This window comes from Camellia sinensis, chromosome 7 (genome assembly GCF_055761805.1).
Source record: "Camellia sinensis isolate YWXY chromosome 7, ASM5576180v1, whole genome shotgun sequence".
Lineage (NCBI taxonomy): Eukaryota > Viridiplantae > Streptophyta > Magnoliopsida > Ericales > Theaceae > Camellia > Camellia sinensis.
Window position 1 is genome coordinate 122,774,620 of NC_138967.1, and position 16,563 is coordinate 122,791,182.

At 40.4% G+C, this 16,563-nt stretch overlaps 1 long non-coding RNA gene across 1 annotated transcript; it reads right to left on the reverse strand.

Annotated features, from left to right (window-relative positions):
- Nucleotides 1–416: 416 nt before the first annotated feature.
- On the reverse strand, nucleotides 417–16,251 carry LOC145794767 (uncharacterized). The gene is made up of 2 exons (XR_014334714.1): nucleotides 16,075–16,251; nucleotides 417–682 (listed from the first exon to the last, which is right to left on the reverse strand). It is a non-coding gene; the product is annotated as an uncharacterized LOC145794767 (long non-coding RNA).
- Nucleotides 16,252–16,563: the final 312 nt, after the last annotated feature.

The window sequence follows — 16,563 nt, forward strand, 5'->3', positions numbered from 1 at the left end:
TAAATTGTGTTAGATTATTTCTACTGGGTTGTTGGCTCACCCTATATGGGAATACCATTTTAAGGTACAGGTAAGATGCTTCCTCCAAGGCAATAGCGTAGATGGAGTTTTGGGAAGCAAGAGTTTCTTAATTATGCCTTATGTGTGTAAGTTTGTTATTTGTAAAGCCAAGGGCTTAAGATGTAATGCGTGAGACTCAATGTGTGTAACCAAGCAATGACTTGGAAACATGTAAGCCTACATGGCATTTAACTGGTTGTTAAACAGTGAACTCTGATATATGAAAGTATGTTGTTTATCATATTTATTCTGCACATGAGTTATCTTTATTGTATTATTTTGGGGGCGTGACAAAATTCGTACTTATTAAATATGTAACACCCTCGAAATAAACCCAATAACATACATTCTTGACATGCTTAAACATAAGAGAAGGAAACATAATTACATTTCATCAGAGTATTCATTACAAAATGTATTACATGTTGACAACAAAAGTAAATGCCCTATAGGCTTACAACTTTCCAAGTCAACACTTGGTTACAAAAAGAGAGTACTAAGTCTACACAAAATAAGCCCTTGGCTTGATATACATGTAATACAACAAAAAGAATAACAAAATAAGGTCAAACAGCCTCAAGCCTCCCAAGCTACGTCCTTGGAGATGGTATGCTACCTGTACCTGAAAATGATGTCTCATATAGGGTGAGCCAACGCCCAGTAAAGATATGCTAAACATAATATGAGCAATAACTAAAACATTAGCATTTGATAAATGCTTAACTCACATAAATCAATTTACAACCCATTTCAATTACATGACAAAAGTGTCCATGTTTCATTCCATTTTTCCATTTCTTATCCAATTTCTCAATTCATAACTATGACTCAGAACCTGGCCAAACAATTTAAATGAGATTGTATCTCATATTAAAACATTATCCTTATCCACAATTCATTTTCAAATGAGATAACACTCATATCAAAACACTTTCGCAATTCACAAGAGATACACATTTTTGCTGTATCAATATCACATTAACACTTCCATACTTCATACGTGATACACAGATTCGCTGTATCAATACATCAAAAGATACACATATTTGCTGTATCCATGGAGTCCATCCCCTATCTCCTCCCAATCAATATCTGGTTTAGGAGTCTATCCCCTATCTTTCCCTAAACCGTGGAGTACATTCCCTATCTCATCCCACACAATACAATGTATATAAACACGTATCATATACATAATCATTCAATACATAAATTTGATGTATTATTCCAACCGTCATATCCGATGACATAGTCAATTGATTAGTTTTAGTTTGCCTAATCATCATGCATTGTCTACAACAATCAAGACTATCCTCCACTGATAGCCCACAGCAGTTATTTCTAAACAGATAATAAATGCCTCAACATATATAATTTCAATATTTTCAAAGTGAGCGATTAATAAATCCAACTCCACAATTCCATCTCATAATGAGCCAATTTCATTATTTCCAACTCAATTTCACATTTCCATAATAATTGTCATTAATTACACTAATGACCCAATTATACCCAAACATGGCATTCTCCCATTTTTTCTCAATATTGACCCAAAGGTCCAAATATTATCAATAACATCAATAATCTCATTTTTTTTTTGGACCCAAATACACTTGTATAGGCACAAAATAACAAAACCCCTCTTTAATCATTTGAAACCCTAACACCCAAAATCACCCAACTCCAACATTACATCAAAATGACAACAAGTTTAGGTCAAAGACCATTAATATGAGTAGTTATCCTTACCTCAAATTCAGAGCTCAAAGGAAGAAGATGAAGAAAAACAAAGGTGCTCCAAATCCCAAGATTTTCGGATCAAAGTGTAGCCCTCAACAAGCTCCACACTTTTTACAAAGGCCCAAGGGTAGAAGATCACTTCTACTAGATCAATACCTAGAGAGAAGTTGGGTTTCTAGAGAGAGAAGCTCTCCAATGGAGGTTTTCGGAAAGTAAGAGAGAGAAAGAATATTGAAAAGTGATCCAAAAAGTGAAATCCCGAAGTGATAGAGAAATCGCCCTGCTCGAGCGTGAAAACCCCCGCTTGAGCGTCAGACATAGACTCACGCTCGAGCGTCAATACGCTCACTCGAGCGTCGGATTCAAACCCACAGAAGTTTTGCAGGCGATGGTCCCCGCTCGAGCGCCAAACTCCCCGCTCGAGCGGAGGAATGAAAACAAAGGGTCACGCTCGAGCGTCAAAGCTTCTGCTCGAGCGTATGAAGACCTGTAGAAAAAAAATACTGGGAGATGGAAATTCACGCTCGAATATCAAAACACCCGCTCGAGCGGAGAAGCAACAACAAAGGGCCCACTTGAGCGTCAAAAGCCCCGCTCGAGCGTAAAGGCCAAATTCTGGGCATCAACTTTTGGTTCCAAAGCGCAACCAACCTATTTCAAACCTGCCCAACACAACCCAAGACTCAAATACAAAGAGTAAGGGAAGGAAATGAGAATGAGACAACAACACAACCACGAAACCAAGTCCGAAATACAATATACAAAGGAAGGGGAAACTGGGATCGCTATAACCTTCCCCCTTTAAAGAATTTCATCCCCGAAATTAAGTGCAAGTTTTGAAAAACAAGTTTTTCTCAATTCTTAACAATGTTACAATTCATACTCAACAACTTGACCCATTACCGGTCATTCCATCTCTATTCAAGAGGCAATTCACAATATAATTTTCAACTTGCATTATCAACATTACCTTGAGATTCAACAATTTCCAACATACATGGTTCACAATTCTATATCATATTCAATGTTCATGATACATTTCCATTTCTACAACATATGCAATGTTACATTAAACTTCCATTTCGAGGCAAGTTTCAAATTACAACCATAAACCAAAACATATACAATGTTTTACAACTTAAGACATATTTAATGCTCTTAAAGTTCATCGATATTACAAAATCCCAATACATGGTTAAACACTTACAAACAAGTCTGGATATTTCTCACAGACATCTACCTCACGTTCCCAAGTGGCTTCCTCCACTCCGTGATGTTTCCACAAAACTTTCACCAAGGGAATGGTCTTGCCTCGTAAGACTTGATCCCGCCTATCCAAGACCCGAACCGGTCTCTCCTCATACGAGATATCCTTGTCAACTTCCAAATCAGTCCAATCCAGCACATGGGACGAATCCGGCTCATACTTTCGAAGCATACTAACATGAAACACGTCATGCACTTCGGACAACTGCGGCGGTAAAGCTAAACGGTACGCAACCTCCCCAACCCTCTCAAGGATCTCAAAGGGACCAATAAACCGAGGGGACAACTTCCCACTCTTCCCAAACCTCATCAAACCTCGCCTAGGTGATATTTTCAGAAAAACATGATCACCCGTCTCAAATGCCAAAGGCCTCCTCCTACGGTCGGCATAACTCTTTTGGCGACTCTGAGCTGTAACAAGCCTCCTACGAATAAGTTCAACTTTCTCCGTCGTCTCTCGAACTAACTCCGGGCCCAACAAAGGTGTATCACCCACCTCGGCCTAACAAGCTGGAGACCTACATGGTCGGCCATACAAGGTCTCAAACAGTGCCATACCGATACTCGACTGAAAACTGTTGTTGTAGGCAAACTCTGCCAAGGGCAAGTGCCTCTCTCACGACCCACTAAAGTCAAGGACACAACCTGGAAGCATGTCTTCAAGGATCTGAATAGTACGCTTGGACTGCTCGTCAGTCTGAGGATGATAAGCCGTGCTAAAGGTCAATCTAGTGCCCAAGGCACTCTGCAAACTCTGCCACAACCTAGCAGTGAAACGAGGATCTCTATCTGAGATGATCGACAATGGGACCCCGTGCAACCTCACTGTGTCCCGAATATACAAGTCGGCAAGATGATCTACCGAATCTCTCACGCGCATAGGGATAAAGTGCGCCGACTTAGTCAACTGGTCTACAACCACCCAAATAACATCACTACCCCGCTGAGTCCTCGGAAGAACTACCACGAAGTCCATAGTGGCATGCTCCCACTTCCACTCAGCTATAGGCAAGGGTTGTAACAAACCCGCTGGCCTCTGATGCTCGGCCTTCACTTGCTGACAAGTAAGGCACTTCGATACGAAAACTGCCACATCTCTCTTCATACCCCGCCACCAAAACTGGCGACCCAAATCACGATACATCTTGGTGCCTCCCGGATGCACCGCAAGGCGTGAATGGTGAAACTCTCGGAGTACCTCCTCTCGGCAAGACTCACACTCTGGTCGGGATACACAGACAAACCCTTCTCAGCCTTCCCACTGGAGATCTTCTCTCGGAGGGATTCTACCTCAAGGTCACTTCTCTGTGCCTCTAACACTCGACTCACAAGTGTAGGCTGCGCAACAATAGAAAACAAGGCCGCAGCCTCGACGGATTCACCCAGAAGCAAATCAAACTCGCTAAGTGCACCCAACATCTTCCATTCTCGGATGGCTATATAAGCTACATCACTAATGGATTTCCCACTAAGGGCATCGGCCACAATGTTGGCCTTTCCCGGGTAATAGTGCAACTCAAAGTCATAGTCTTATATGAACTCCATCCACCTCCTCTGCCTCAAATTCAAGTCCCTCTGTGTAAACAGATACTTCAGACTCTTATGATCCGAGAATACCTCGAATCTCTCACCATAAAGGTAGTGCCTCCAAATCTTCAAGGAAAAAATTACAGCTGCTAACTCTAGGTCATGTGTAGGGTAATTCCTCTCATGTATTTTCAACTGCTGTGAGCCATAGGCTACCACTTTCCCTCCTTGCATCAACACACAACCCAAACCCTCTCGTGAGGCATCACAATAGACCGCATAACCTAAACCTCTTTCCGGAATAATCAAAACCGGAGCGGTGGTCAATCTAACCTTCAACTCTTGGAACGACTTTTCACAAGTCTCACTCCATACAAATTTGACTCCTTTCTGCGTCAATCTAGTCAACGATGAAGCTAGCCTGGAGAAATCTTTCACAAACTGGCGGTAATACCCAGCTAATCCCAGAAAATTACGGATTTCAAAAACACTCTTAGGCTGTGCCCAATCTTGCACTGCCTCTATCTTGGATGTATCAACAGACACCCCTTCCCCAGAAACCACATAGCCTAAGAACTTAACCTCTCTTAGCCAGAACTCACACTTCCCAAACTTGACATACAGCCTATGGCTCTAAGCAACTCAAGCACCGCTCTCAAGTGTTCCTTGTGCTCTTCCTCCAAAGGTGAATAAATCAGAATGACGTCCACAAAAACGACTACAAAACAATCTAAGAATTCCCGGAAGATCTGGTTCATCAAATCCATAAACACTGTCAGTGCATTGGTGAGCCCAAATGGCATCACTAGAAACTCATAATGGCCATACCGCGTACAGAATGACGTCTTAGGAATATCCTCCTCCCTGATCCTCAACTGGTGGTAACCCGATCTCAAGTCTATCTTAGAGAAACAATGGGAACCCTTAAACTAGTCAAACAAATCATCTATACGGGGCATAGGGTACTTATTCTTAACCGTAGCCCGATTCAATTTTCGGTAATCGATGCAAAGTCTCAAGGCACCATCTTTCTTTTTAACAAAGAGGGCCGGTGCTCCCCACGGTGAAAAATTAGGGTGAATAAAACCCTTATCTAGCAACTCCTGGAGCTGAATCTTCAACTCACTCAACTCGGCTGGGGCAAAATGATATGGTGCCATAGAGAACGGTGCCGTGCCGGGCACTAAATCAATAGAGAACTCAATCTCTCGATGAGGTGGCAAACTGGCAAGGTCCTCGGGAAATACGTCCGAGTACTCATAAACCACTCTCAGCAACTCAACCCCGGTCTCATCACACTCACTACTCATAAAGCTAGCAAGGAGACCACTAAGCTCACTCCGCCCTCGTGGATCACACACCGGTGGCAACACACTACCAACCCGATCCCCCATGAAATGGAAACAATCCCCGCTCAGGGTAGATACCGTGACCCTTTAGCGGTAACAATCGATAACAGCCTGGTATGACGATAGCCAGTCCATACCCAAAATAACATCAAAACCCGACATAGCCATAACTACAAAAGGAATGGAAGCCGGCGATCGGCGACCTCTATATCGCACCCTCTACAACCTTGTTTCAAAATTAACTCACCCCCAACAGGTGATACAACACAAATAGAAGATGCTAACTGTGCCAATTCCAAACCCAAAACAGATGCAAATATAGCAGATATAAAAGAATGTGATGCACCCGTATCAATCAACATATTGACAACCGAGTTGCAAAATAAGAAGGTACCTCTCACAACAGATGGAGCCGGTACTAGGTCCTACGCGGTAACAGCATACACACACCCTGTAGGCCCCTGATCTACCTGCTCACCTCTCGGAGCAAAAGACTATTGCATGGACTGGGATGATGAAGCCCCCTGATTGGCCCTCGAGGCCTGAACTGACTAAGCTGGCTGAAAACTCTGCCTCGACCTAGATGCACCAGATGTGCCACTCAACTGTGGGCAAAACCTCTTCAGGTGCCCTGCCTGACCACACTGATAACAAGACAGTGGTTGACCTCTGCCCTGACCCTGGCTCTGAGGTCGAGTCGAAGATGAAGCTGTTCTCTGACCTCCTTCCCTCTACGGGCAAGCTGGAGACTTGTGACCCAACTGGCTACATTTGTAACAGGTAATGTCTCCTTGATTGCCTCTCCTAGAACCTGAACTCGACACTGGAAAGGTAGACCTCACAAAAGCACCTTGGGACTGCTGAGGGTTAGCACCCCTCTGCCTCCTACCGTTCCCCTGACCATCCTGACTCCTCTTGGAGCCCCTCTGCCTCTCCTCCTCCTCCTGCATCATAATCTCCATATGGGCTGCGGCATCTACAAGGCGCCCATACTCCCAAGTCATAGAACCCCCAGCTCTCATCTTGAGGCCATGTCTCAACTTCTTCTCAAACTCCAGACAACGGCGTTCCCCAGAAGCCACTAACTCCGGTGCAAACCTGGACAAACTAGTAAATGCGGCCTCAAACTCGGCCACTGAAGAACTCAGCTGCTTAAGTAGGTAGAACTGATCTCTCAACTTCTCCCTGACAGCGGGAGACAGAAACTTCTCCTGGAAAGCATCCACGAAGTCCTCCCAAGTACTACCAATACGGCCCCTTATGAACTTCCACCACTGACCCGCATCCCCCTTAAGCTGGAAAAATGCCAAGGTCACCTTCAGTGCTCCGTCTTCGATGCCAAGCATCTCAAACGTCTTCGTTATCTGCTCCAGCCTCTCATCAGCCTTAAGTGGCTCTTTCGGATCCCCAACAAACTCATCCGGGTTAGACCGAAAAAACTCCCTCTTCAGAAAAGAAGGCCTTGCTTCAACAACCTGGGCCTGAACTTGATTCTCAGCTCTGAGAATGCCCATGGATTCCCTCAAGGCTCCTACAATCTCGCAGGCTAAGGCACCCATGGCCTGCTGATCCGCTGGCTCGACCACATTGGCTTGACTAACACCCTCCTGCTACGCTGGAATGTCATCCGGTATGGGCATCTCCTGCTTCCTAGGCCTACCACGTCTACCACCACGTCCTGACATCCTAATAGAAATAACGAAGACCATTAGCACATTCATAAATGTGCCGAAGCTACAACACTCGCGCCCTAATTCATGGACAACAGTAATTCACTCTACGTAAGCACATAATCACATAAGCACCCACGAATTTCATTTCGGATAATGATAGTCCCGAGGCGTTATTAGAGTTCCGGTTAGAAACAACATTGTAGACACCCCATTTTTGACCATCCTCAAGACTTGGACGTCACCGTTTGAACACTCGGTGATCATCCATGTTTGTGTTCGTTTGGAGTTCCCGGAGGCCTCGGCTACACGCCTTGCCTCAGGATCTCCGAACTCGACCGTTTAGTGTTTGGTTTTGCACCAAACATTGGCATCTTGCCTTTGAGAGGCAGGGTAGGGCTTGTAGACCATCCCCACCCATCACCGGCAGTGGCTAGAGGCCACCGGCTGGTTTTTGCTTCCATCGGCACTTTTTATTACCGGTCGGCACTATTTGTTGCCAGTCAGCACTATTTAGTGCCGGTCGGCACTCCTTTTGGCCAAGATGGCATTTTTGGCCGGCTGACTACTGTGCATCTGCTTTTGCAGATATTTTAAGACAGCTGTCTTACTTTTTGCTGCCCTCCATACACGTGTATGGAGGGATCTCCCTCTTATGAAGCTTGTCTTGTAAGCTTTACAAGACAAGAAGTTCCATAAAGGGAGGGTCTCTCTTTGGTTGCTAGGGTTAGACACTTGAGATATTTTGGAGAGCTTAGACAGCCATTGTTAAGCTCTGGTTTTAGGGTTAGGGTTAGATACACATCCTATCTCTCTTTCCCTCTCTTTTGTGCTCTAGGTGTTTTGTGTCTTACTATTGCACATAAACACCTAGTGTTTCACCTTTGTCTAGCCACTGAGGTTCTAAGGGACTGATTTTAGTGTTTTGGTGTTGGATTCAAGCTAAGGAGGGCCATTGGAGCACCATTGTTGAAGATGTCTTCAAGGGTAAGAATCTCACCCCTTTATTCCCCATTTTTGCACCTTATTTATACCTATCTTAGAACTGTTTTTGTGCTTAGTGCATAATACAAAAAATTTCTGTTTTTTAGTCCTCTTGATTGTTTATTAAGAGTGTTTTGTGGTTTGAGGGTGTTTGACCCCTCTTAGGCCTTAAAAGGCCCCATTTTGAGCCATTTTGAGCAAGCTTCGAGACTTTGGTGTTTGGGCCTCTTCACCACTGAAATCTTGAGGGATTTCAGTGGTGGAGATGGTGCCTTGAAGTCTCCAAAAGGAGAGGGCCACCCCCTTTCCTTGTTGTCCTTGAAAAGGGCATGTTTTGGCCTCTAAAGGGAACCTATGTTTGAGTGTGTGTTGAGCATGTATAGACTGTTTTTCATGCTTATATTTCCATAATATAACATGATTTTAAATTGGTTTTGGTACTCCATGCATGCTTAGCATAGTTGCCATGTAATGCCTTGTAATCTCTTAACATGTCTTAGGTTGTGTGCCTTTGTTTCTAGCATGTTTTAGGCTTACATTTGTGAAGATTTTGTGCTTATCTTGACGTGTTTTAGGTCTGTCCATAAGTGTTTGGGTTGATCTTGGCATGCATCATATAGCCCCTTTGCATTTTGGCTTGTTGGCCTTAAGTGTGCGCATGTATAGCATGGCACTTTTGCATTGATTTGGTGATTTGGGACCATCCACCATGTCATTTCAGACCTTATTGTATGCTTGTAAGCTTGCATTTGATGTCCCTTTAACGCCTTGTAAGGTTGTCATCTCATGCTCCATGTTTTGGTGATTATGCATGCCTTTGTTTTTGAGTCATTTGGATGCCATCTAAGTGATCCTTAGGCCTTGTTTTAACATGCTAAAAATCTGTTTTTAGTTGTTTAATACATGCCATGATTGTTGTGATAAATGTGCTTCAAAGCTTCATGACTTGCCTCAAGTATTTGGACCATGCTTGCATGCATTTGCTTATCTTGTTTAACATGATTGGGTATCATTTTATAGCATGATTTTAGAGCTCATGTTGCATGCTAATTGTCCATGAAATCCCTTTGCGAGTGTGCTTGAATGTTGCTTGCTTAATGCTTGATGCTTGGACCATAACATGTGTATGTGTGCATGTGTGTTTAGCCTCCATTTTTTTGGGCATTTTGGCCCTTGTTTTAGGCCTAATTAGAGCTGCTTAAATCATGCATAAGTCCATCTTTTTTGCATTGCTATATGTATGCTTGTATGCTTGCATAAGCGCCTTGCCATGCCATGTTGCATCCTTAGCTTGTATGCCTAAGTTGCATTGCATTTTGCATGCATGCCTTGTTCCTTGACTTGATGATAGGAATTGGGCCTTGATTTGTGTGTTTGGTTTGCATTTCATTTGACATGAAAGTTGCATACTTGATCCCTTGGGCCATCATGCATGGAAATGCGTGATTGGTGGTCCGAGAATCGAGACACATGTCCCTTTGAGTCATTACCATGATAAGGGACATGGTTGGTGCATATATGCCTTGAATTGTGCTGCCATGCTTTGCCTTGCCCTCTGTTGCTGTCATTTGCAGATTCTGCAGGAACACTCTACCGACCGGCATTGTAAAGTGCCGACCGGCAATAATTTCTCTGCCGACAGCTTCATTTTGTGCCGGTGGCCATACCACACTGCCGGTGGCAATTCCATCTAGCCGGTGGCACTCCTCAGTGTCCAAGGAAGAAGTTCTGAGATTTTGGCAACCTCCAGAGGAGTGAAGGAAGGAAAACAGAGGCAGCCTATGCATGGCGGCGCATTTCCCGAGGCGGTTTATCTGTTTTCTTAGCTTAAATTAATTTGTTTAGCTGATTAGGCAATTTGTAATATTTAATTAGCTTGCGTAGTTAATTGATTTGTATTATTTATTTGGTCCCTCTAGGTGAGGGCAAATCTGTAATAAGTGTGTGTGAGTGGAGTGTATGTCTTCCAACCCCCACTTCTTTCTTCCCTTTTATTTACCTGCTTATGATGGTAGATTAAGGCACGTTTAATTTAGCATACCTTATGCTATGCATGCGTGCATTCATGCATTTGTATTGCATACATTAGGCTCGGTACATCACGCTAACTGTATTTGTACTTCAAATTCAAAAACTAAATATGTGATAGTTGCGCATTTTCACATGCCATGTTTAGGATAGCCGAGCCTATTCTAGCAACATTTTGTATGCGATGCATTAGGCACTTAACATGGACTTGGATCATGCATGTTTGCTAACGAGTTCTTTGTTTTGGCACGGAGTACTATGTGAGTATTTTAATGCTTTAGCATGTCGCATGCGTGTGAACGCTACCATGACAGTATGTTTACCATGTGGCTAGATGCTTATGTGATAAACTGTTTGAATGCCTATGGGTGAAGGTTGGATTGTTTGAGTTGGAAAAACTCGTTGAAATCCGTATTTTAGCCTACTTGCGAGTAGCAAATTCCAACACATTTTCCAAAACAAACGGATATGCAATGTTTCTTTCCAAATTAGGCAATCTAGTCTATATTTGTTTGCTGCGCGCATAACATAGTAATTCTAGGCTAACAATTGGAATAAGAACACATAAATGTTTTCAGAACAGAATATCACGGTTAGTAGAGGCCGGTCTTCGGACCGGGCGAGAGGGGGTGCTCATAGCTGACCTTCCCGATCGTACCCAAGTTCCCGAGCCGAGGCAACTTTGGTGATGACGGACACGTGGCCTTTGGCACCGAGTCAGGGTTTCCTAAATTCCCCCTTAATAAAATATTTAGGTGGCGACTCTGTATCTGGCAAAGCAGTCCATGTTTGGCACTTCTTTCAAAAATCTGTTTTCTCAAAATGATTTGTCGGATTTGGACTCTTTGGTTCAGATTTAGAACCGTAACAAAATCGAGTCCGAACTGTAACAGCGAGGTCCCTCGCGGGACGCGTCTACAAACATTGATCTAGTGCTTTTCCAACAAGACTCACAGAAACCCAAGAATGCAATCAACATCCTAGAAATTAAATCCTATACCCAAGAAATCACATAAATATGTTATCACATAAGCACATAACATTACATCTAAGTCTCTAACAGGCGAGACAAACCCATTGTGATACAAATCACTCCCCACATACCCAAAGTATTCAAACCCGGTACGCTCTGATACCAAGTTGTAACACCCTCGAAATAAACCCAATAACATACATTCTTGACATGCTTAAACGTAAGAGAAGGAAGCATAATTACATTTCATCAGAGTATTCATTACAAAATGTATTACATGTTGACAACAAAAGTAAATGCCCTATAGGCTTACAACTTTCCAAGTCAACACTTGGTTACAAAAAGAGAGTACTAACTCTACACAAAATAAGCCCTTGGCTTGATATACATGTAATACAACAAAAAGAATGACAAAATAAGGTCAAACAGCCTCAAGCCTCCCAAGACACGTCTTTGGAGGTGGCATGCTACCTGTACCTGAAAATGATGTCCCATATAGGGTGAGCCAACGCCCAGTAGAGATATGCTAAACATAATATGAGCAATAACTAAAACATTAGCATTTAATAAATGTTTAACTCACATAAATCAATTTACAACCCATTTCAATTACATGACAAAAGTGTCCATGTTTCATTCCATTTTTCCATTTCTTATCCAATTTCTCAATTCATAACTATGGCTCAGAACCTGGCCAAACAATTTAAATGAGATTGTATCTCATATTAAAACATTATCCTTATCCACAATTCATTTTCAAATGAGATAACACTCATATCAAAACACTTCCGCAATTTACAAGAGATACACATTTTTGCTGTATCAATATCACATTAACACTTCCATACTTCATACGTGATACACAGATTTGCTGTATCAATACATCAAAAGATACACATATTTGTTGTATCCATGGAGTCCATCCCCTATCTCCTCCCAAACAATATCCGGTTTAGGAGTCCATCCCCTATCTTCCCCTAAACCGTGGAGTATATCCCCTATCTCCTCCCACACAATACAATGTATATAAACACGTATCATATACATAATCATTCAATACATAAATTTGATGTATTATTCTAACCGTCATATCCGATGACATATTCAATTGATTAGTTTTAGTTTGCCTAATCATCATGCATTGTCTACAACAATCAAGACTATCCTCCACCAATAGCCCACAACAGTTATTTCTAAATAGATAACAAATGCCTCAACAGATATATAATTTCAATATTTTCAAAGTGAGCAATTAATAAATCCAACTCCACAATTCCATCTCATAATGAGCCAATTTCACTATTTCCAACTCAATTTCACATTTCCATAACAATTGTCATTAATTACACTAATGATCCAATTATATCCAAACATGGCATTCTCCCCTTTTTTTCTCAATATTGACTCAAAGGTCTAAATATTATCAATAACATCAATAATCTTATTTTTTTTTGGACCCAAATACACTTGTATAGGCACAAAATAACAAAACCCCTCTTTAATCATTTGAAACCCTAACACCCAAAACCACCCAACTCCAACATTACATCAAAATGACAACAAGTTTAGGTCAAAGACCATAAATATGAGTAGTTATCCCTACCTTAAATTCGGAGCTCAAAGGAAGAAGATGAAGAAAAACGAAGGTGCTCCAAATCCCAAGATTTTCGGATCAAAGTGTAGCCCTCAACAAACTCCACACTTTTTACAAAGGCCCAAGGGTAGAAGATCACTTCTACTAGATCAATACCTAGAGAGAAGTTGGGTTTTTAGAGAGAGAAGCTCTCCAATAGAGGTTTTCAGAAAGTAAGAGAGAGAAAGGATATTGAAAAGTGATCCAAAAAGTGAAATCCCGAAGTGATATAGAAATCGCCCCGCTCGAGCGTGAAAACCCCCGCTCGAGCATCAGACACAGACTCAAGCTCGAGGGTCAATACGCCTGCTCGAGCGTCAGATGCACACCCACAGAAGTTTTGCAGGCGATGGTCCTCGCTCGAGCGCCAAACTCCCCGCTCGAGCGAAGAAACGAAAACAAAAGGTCACGCTCGAGCGTCAAAACTCCCGCTCGAGCATATGAAGACCTGCAGAAAAAAAATACTGGGAGATGGAAATTCAAGCTCGAGCGTCAAAACACCCGCTCGAGTGGAGAAGCAACATCAAAGGGCCCGCTCGAGCGTCAAAAGCCCCCGCTCGAGCGTGAAGGCCAAATTCTGGGCATCAACTTTTGGTTCCAAAGCGCAACCAACCTATTTCAAATCTGCCCAACACAACCCAATACTCAAATACAAAGAGTAAGGGAAGGAAATGAGAATGAGACACAACCACAGAACCAAGTCCGGAATACAATATACAAAGGAAGGGAAAACCGGAATCGCTATAAAATATTACCATTTCCATCCTACTATGTCCAAAGTTATGGTATAATCTTAATAACACACTTTTAACCATAATGGATATAACATTTTAACCAAAACTAATTTAATCCACTAAATTAGTAAATTTATTATATTCAAAAATTTTCAAATTAACAATACCAAACCTAACTTCACAAGCCTCATTCCCCAAACATAACTATATTTCAACATAACCATTTTTCATGCCAAGCTATTTAAAGAGGTAATATTTTTACCAAATTCTCTACCCATAACAATTTCACAACTTTTTCTAAAATTACTTAACCAACATGATATTTACATAAACAATTATAAAATATGCCCAATAGTAACATTTTCAAGGTTATGAGTTTGAAAGTCCACATTTCACATTTTTATTTTCATAAAAATGAACACAACTTAATCATCAACATATCATCTTTTATAAAATATCATGAATATAACACTTTTAGAGTTTTTAATTCCAAAGCAACTCTATAATGCTTACTTAAGCATTTACTCCATATTCGTCAACATCAATTTATTTTTCTTCTCAAAAATAAATTCCAAAACTCAAAGATGAAATCAATATTTCAACGTTATTTTCCCAAAATAAATTATTGAACCATGATATGCGGTAGATACAACTTACACAACTATTAATTTTATTTTATTTTTGGATTTTTAACAAGTATTTCCAACACAAGATGATTTTTCCAAATCAATTTCAAAAAAACAATATTCTTAACACTTCAAACCTAATTTTTCTTCCAAAAATTACCAAACAAAAATCTGAAAAAAAATACATATATATGCAATACCTCTTATAATGACATATTTTCTCAAAATAACCCTAACATAGCTTTAATGTAAAAATATGAAGAAAGTCCCTACCTCAAATAATGAAGAAGAACAGATTTGGAAGGAAAATCTTGCCTGATCATGAATCCAAGACTACCATTGTGAAGATCACGACGAGCTCTCCGACTTTCTTTTACAAAACTTTTACAAAATCTCACTCTATGGACTCCCACTCAAAGCTCAAAGGTTGAGCATCCATGATGAGAAAGAGACGAAGCACAAGAAATGAGAAGGAAAGGAAATGGGGGGAATCAAAATTAGAAAAGAGGGAAAGAAAGGTAAAAATGATGGTAAGGGCAAAATGGGGACCCACCTACATGGGTTTGTTTCCGAAAAGTATATATATATATAATTTTTGTAATAATATCTCAGAATTTATAATATAAATTATAAAATGATATAATTTTTCTCACCACAAAGTATAATATTTTGCTCACCACGAAATATATACACATTTTATTCACTACAAAAATATATAATTTTTCACCATATGGTACACACCATAAAATCAACTAACAAATATTTATTATTATCCTATATAATAAATACTAACAACTCCCAAGGTGGTTACTACCAATCACATAATCAAAAGGACCAAATAGTTAAATATGAGTAATTAAACAAACTCAAATTAAATTAAATTTAAATCATGGGTCTTGAATTAAATTCCCACCCATAAGCCAAACATCACCCAATTACATATCAAAGTAGACCCAACAAATCTATCCAAATCATGATCTAAACATTAAAAGTTAAATAACAAAATTCTGCTATAAATTAAACTGAACACCAATCAGGCCATAAATTTTCATAAAATAAATACTCATTATTTAATTCTGAAATTTTTATCCAACGTGGTAGACTCATATAAGAACAACACATAAAAATTTCATAATTTTCTGAGATCGGGAACTATTTTTCAAAAATACAAAACCGAACTGTTTTCGCACAGAATTTACACAACAATCAAATTCGAAAATTTGCTCAATTAAATTATGCACTGACTATTTAAAAAACAAAATTATGGATCATTATACTTGGTCATGGTACAACAATTGATTTTCTCAAATCTTGCGTAAAATCAATTCAAACCTTGACTTTTTCATGAATTTCTCAAATTTCTCAAATTTCTTCCGAATTTCCAAACTTTTCTATTCTCCTCTTATTTCAATCTTCCAAAACTCATTTATAATCAATTTTTAGCTAGGTTTTGACATGGAATTCTAGCAGAGAATCAAGTTTCATACATGATAATGATTTTCTTAGGATTTCTAAGCTTGAATCTCTAGCTCCTTTGGATTTTTCTTTCTTTTCTTACTTTTGTCCTTCCTTTTCCTCCTTTCTTTTTTCCCTTCGGTTCCTCTTCTCTCCAGACTTTTCTTCTCCCTTCCTTTGTTCCCTTTTCTCTCCCAAAATATATTCTTGTCGAGTCTATCTCAACTACGGCCCAAATACTTATCTATACATATATATAAGATATAATATTTAATAAAAATCAATTTAATTCATTCTGAATCAGGTTTTTACAAAACTTCACACTAGGATCTAAAAATTATGATGATCATAATTATGTGGTTAGTTTCAGTTTATCGTGCCTCTAAGGCTTTCAATTTTATAGTGATCCCAGGTTTACCCTTGTTGTACAGTGATCCGGACATGTGTCCGTGGATGTTGGTAGTTGTTTATTTTCTAGTTTGCATCCTCTTTACTTTGTATATTGAGTTATAAGATGCGTT